The following is a 5,686-nucleotide window of genomic DNA, read 5'->3' as shown; positions in this document are numbered from 1 at the left end:
TCCCCCTGCCCGCCCGCCCCGCACTCCGGTGGGTCTCCCCCGCAACCAGCCCGCAGCGAGGGGGCGGGTGTCTTCGCCCTGCGTCCCCAGGGCTGGGCTGGGCTGGGGCCGGGCGGGAGGGGGATGCTCCTCCCGAGGCCGGATCCCCCTGGAGCCAGGCTGCAGCGCTGCAGAGGGCAGCCGGGGGGGGGCTGATGGGGCAGCTGGCCTGGTGCCCCTGGGTGGCAGGGCTCAGAGCCAGGCAGGTATGACTTCCAGGCCTGGCTCCAGCTGAGCTCCCCATAACAGCAGTAGCTTCAGTGATGGATCGTTCCTGCCTTGACCACCTGGCTTGAACCTAAAGTTGGTGGGAGCAGGAGTGGGTGGAGGAGCCCCGCATTGAGAGCTGAGAAACCCCCACTCTGCCCATGCTGCCCCCTCCACCTGCCCCCATCTCCCCGCAGCTCCAGGTGGAGTGTGGGGGCCAGGAACAGGGTTCTGCCCAGGGGGCACAGGTGAGCTCCAGGGGACGGGGGCAGAAGGCGGTTGAACTTGGGCCAGTTGACCCCAGGCAGGATCAAGCCCCTGCCCATGAGGCAGCCATGCAAAGGACTGCACTACTGCACTGGTGGGAGCCCTGTTCCTGGTGTCTGAGCCAAGCCTAAAAGACCCGCACCCCTTGGGCCTTCTTAGGTCCCTCCCGTTGGTGGGGCAGGGTGGGAGCTGCACAGGGCCCAGATCTTTCAGGCTAGGACCAGGCCCAAGGGTGAGTCACTCAGGGCTGCCGCAGCCCGCATGAGGGACCGCAGACTCCTTTGTCTTGACACCCAGCCTTGGGGTCAGGCTGTTCCCTTTCCTGGCCATTTCTTACTGTGGGGGCTGGGACCCTCACCACAGCCATTCCTCTTCCAGCTCAAGCAAAAGGGGGCTTGTCCAGGGTTTAAACCCAGTAGCTCTCACACTCAAAGTAAGAATCATCCCTCTAAACCAACAAGCCAGGTGAGAGTTAGCTTATTTTTGGCTATTTTGGGTTTTTTGTTTTTTATTTCATGTCTGGCCCCAAACTCCCAAATCAGTTCCAATGTCTTCAGACTGAGCAGAGCTCCAGGGTTCAGGTCAGTGGTGCAATCCTGGAACAGTCTCATCCCTTGCAGGCCCTTCATCCTGGAGCTTCAGACACTCCCAAACCCCTGGCAGCAGCCTAGGTGCAGGCCCCACACCAGGTCCCTCCTGGTCCTGCCCAAACTGGCTGTGCATGAGCGCAGAAAGGAGGCTGTGGCCAGGAGGGACCTGGGCAAGTGCTGGGCTGCATTCCTGGCAGCCCTGCGCTCAGGTATCCAGACAGAGCATCACTGGTTGGCATCCACAGGCTCCCTCGACCCCTTCAGGGCAGTGGGCACTGGGCTGCATGCTCTGTTCTGTCCCCTCCCAAGGCCTCAGTCATTAACCCAGGACCTTACTCACCTTCCCATTTGCTTTTTTGTTATCCCATGCAATTAGCTGGTCTGTCTCCAGGGGCCTCCCCCTTCTTAAGGGGATTGTAGTTGTCGGGGATGGGCTGAGACGCATGACATTGGGGTATATCAAATAGGTCTGGAAAAGGGTGAAGCAGCTCTGTGAAATGGTGACCTGTGTCAGCCGGCTAACCACAGAAGTGGTGCTGTATGGGCACCTCACCAAACACCAGGGGAACCTGTTGCCCCAGTTCAACCAGTTTGCATCCTGCATCAGGAGCTCCCTGTGGAAAGCCACAACCCTCCTGTTGTGCAGGCACACAGATGTAGAGGTAGTAGGCTGTGTGAAAAATGGCTCTGAGTGAACTCTGGACCCACTACCAGAAATTGGCAGTGGAGCTGGAATGACTGCAACAAGCAGGGTGGGGATGAAAGGAAGGGGTGCCTGGTCTGAGACCAGAAGTTGCTTGTGTGCATAGCGCACAATGTGGATATTGTAACGGGTTTGGGGGTCCAGCAGGCTTTTGTACTGGTTTGCGGGTGCAGTTTTTGTAATGGAGTGATACTCAGAGTTTAGATATATATAACCTTATACATAGAGAGACACATATTTTTTACAAAAAAAAGCAAAAAAATCAAATAGGCCTGGGTGCAGGCCCCAGTTCTCTGCACAACCCTGCAGCATGGGGACCGTGCCTGCCACGCCCCTGTGCTCAGACCTCTGCACCCTCCTCAGGGACCCAGGGGTTGGAGGGGAAGGGGGTGCCTGAGGGTAGGGTGTATTTGGGGGGCTGGGAGGGCAGGGGACAGTTGGGTTCAGGTTTGGGAGCAGACAGGGGTTCAAGGGTGTTGGGGGAGCCGGGTTGGGGTGGGGGGCAATCAGTTACAGAGTCCCAGTTTCCGGACATGTCATGTTCTGGGATCCTCTAATCCCTGCCCAGGCACTGGGAACAAGGGGCCTTTTGAGGGTGGTGGGGAGCTCTGGGGCTAGGGCCAGTGTTTGTGCTCGTGGGCCAGGCCGGTGGCAGATGCTGCATGAGAGGGGAAGGGGGAGGGATGAGGCTGAAGTTGCTTATTCCCAGTTCCTTATTCCTGGTTCCTTAGTCCTGTTCCCAATTCCTTTTTCAAAGCTAATCTAGACCAAATAAAAGCCTGTTATTCATGAATTACAAATCCTAAAGCATTTCATTAGCTATGCATATCTACTAATTAATATGTAAAATAATAAGGAACTGGGAATAAGCCAGATGCCTGCCAGCTGTTGAGGAGATCAGTGCAGGGGGGTTCTGGGGCCCTGCACCCCTAGCTACTGCCAGGCAAAACTGGTGCCATGGGTGCTTGTGGGTCTGACTGTCTCTGTCTTGGGGCATTGGAGACACTGCTGCAGGGCTGGCTGCTGAGCTACTGTGTTACCAGTTACCAATCAATCATGATTCACTCAGGGACCAGCTCAGTACACAGGACCTATCTAATGTAGCCAGTTAATTGCCATCAATTAGCACCTACCAAACCAGACTAAGGACAGGAAAGAATTAATACAGACAATCAACTGCCCCAAGACAGACACAGGCAGGCCCACAAACCCCCATGGCACGAGTTTTGCCTGTCAGCAGCTAGGGGTGCAGGGCCCCAGAACCCCCCTGCGCCCACCTCCTCCACAGCTGGCAGGTGTCGTGGCCTCAACAGAGACCACCATCCCTGCAGCTGCCAGCCCACTGCACCTGAATACACGCACTGTATATACACCCATGGCACGAGTTTTGCTTGTCCTCAGCTTGCAGTGCAGTTCTCCCCAAACCCCTCCACCAATATTCTTGAAACTTGGCAGGTTTTGTGGCCTCAGTAAGAGCTACCACCCCTGCAGTTTCCACCCCCCTGTGGTGTGACACATAGACGTGACATGAGTTTTGCTTTCAAGAATTTGGGGTACAGTTCCCGCCAACCCCCTGCACTGATCTGGAAACTTGGCAGGCTCCATGGCCTCACCAGGGGCCACCACCCCTGCAGTTTGTACTCTCCTGTGGTGTAACGCACAGCTGTGACATGTATGGCTTTCAAGGATTTGGGGTACAGTTCCCCCCAAATCCCTGCACCAATCTCCTTGAAACTTGGTAGATTTTGCACCCTCAGCAGAGGCTACAATCTCCACAAGTTTAATCCAAATCGCACATAAAACAACAAAGTTATAGATATTTCGTTGATTATCCATTATACCCTGTGACAGGATCTCTGAGGTGGCTCTGTAGCTTTGGAGCCTCTTTGGCTGGATCTAACTGGAAACCTTGCTAGCTCTGGATCAGATCACTGCCATCCAAAGCGGCCGGATCTGAAGCCAGATCAGTCACTGCCATCTCCCACAGGCCTACCATGTTCTTGTGTCTGGTTTATAGTTTGGGGGTGTCTGGGCTTTGCTGGGGTCACGCTGATGGCTGCACGGGGGTCAGGCAGGAATTCTCCCTGAGGTCAGATGGGTGCAGATGGGCAGTGTGTCCTCCTCTGTAGTGAGGGCATGGCCTCTGCTTGGTGTCTCTGGTGCCTTTTACCCCCCATGTACCAGCAGGATGCAACTGGCCCCCATGTCTTGCTTCACCCAGGGCAGGCTTGGGGTGTCCAGGGCCACAGGGCTCATCATGCAGCAGGGCAGCCACATAGTTTTAGGGCAGGGTCACACAAAGATGTGTCCTGTGTGGTTTGAGGAGCCAGGCGTATGGGCTCAATGGGGGCATCTAGGGATCATGCCCTGCCCTCCTCTTCTGCTCCTGCAGTCTCCATGGTCCATGTCCCTGCTCCCCTGTTGAAGAGGGGCCCAACAGTGCTGTGCTGTGAAGCCGAGAGCTGGCTTGGGGCCTCCAGTGACCAGCTCTTGTGGGAATCTGTGGGCCAGGAGATCCAGGTGGGTGGACATGGCCAGCCAGGTGGTTGAGGCCTGGCAAGGCCAGCACTGTGTCACCTCCTTCTTCATCCTCAAGACCACGGTGCCAACCACCAAGTACACATGCAGCCTGTACCATGGCTTGATCAACTAGATCTCCTTGGTATGGCACAGGGGAAGAGAGCTGGGGAGCAGAGCAGTGGGCTCTGGGGCAGGTGTGGGGGCTTTGCTTGCTGCCCTGTTCCCTGGAGACCTCTGACCCACACTTTCTTCTCCTTTCTGATTTCAAGAATCACGGCATGAGCTCCCTGTGCTGGGGGCTGGCTGTTACCAGACAAGACAGCACTGGGGGCCCCACTGTCCATGATCCCAGTCTGCAAAAGACCAACCCCAGAGTCTCAATGGAACTGCCTAGTGTGAGCTCAGAGCCTCAGGGTGGGGGCAGTGAAAGACCCCTCTGCTCTCACACACTTTATCCAGCAGCTTGGTTCTGTGCCACACCACACATGATGAACCTTCACTCCACACCCGCTACCCCCCAGCCTCCCTCCCTCCCTCGGGCATTGCAGAGGCACCCAAGTACCCTGACCGGAGCTTGTCAGGCCCTGAGCCAGGGGCCTGAGGAGGGACAGGACAGGAACCAGAGAGGGTCATGTGGGGCAGCAGCAGAGAGGACCCAGTTGTCCGGGCTCCCAGTTCCTGCTCTCACCCACTAGTCCCCGTTGCTCTCCCAGAGTACCCAGGTGTCTGGGGACCCACCACCCCCACTTTAACCCACCTCCCCACCCCAGAGAACCCAGACATCTGGGATCTCAGCTCTCCTGCTCCCACCCCCCGGGCTCCACGAGGGTCATGTGGGGCAGCAGCAGAGAGGACCCAGTTGTCCGGGCTCCCAGTTCCTGCTCTCACCCACTAGTCCCCGTTGCTCTCCCAGAGTACCCAGGTGTCTGGGGACCCACCACCCCCACTTTAACCCACCTCCCCACCCCAGAGAACCCAGACATCTGGGATCTCAGCTCTCCTGCTCCCACCCCCCGGGCTCCACGCCCCTCCCAGAGCTGGGAGAGAACCCAGGCATCTGGGCTGCCAGCATCACCCCCAACATAAGTCCTCGGTGCAGCCTGTAACAGGCGGTTCTGCCCAGAGGGATGAGTGTGCACCCACATGTATCTGTACACGCATGTGTTTATCAGCACTGCCAGACGTCATGACCCCGAGGCGTGGACTGAGTAGAGGTACACCTGGGGCAATGCCCCTCACTCCTGACCTGCAGCACCTGCATGATGCCCCCCAGCAGTGCCCCACACCCCTGACCTGCAGCCCCCTACCACTGTTCTCCCCAGTTTCACTCCTGGCCTATAGGCCCTACCATTCCCCCCAA

The sequence above is a fragment of the Alligator sinensis genome, unplaced genomic scaffold (assembly GCF_000455745.1).
Source record: "Alligator sinensis unplaced genomic scaffold, ASM45574v1 scaffold1839_1, whole genome shotgun sequence".
NCBI classification, from domain to species: domain Eukaryota; kingdom Metazoa; phylum Chordata; order Crocodylia; family Alligatoridae; genus Alligator; species Alligator sinensis.
Note: the sequence above shows the minus strand (reverse complement) of the source record.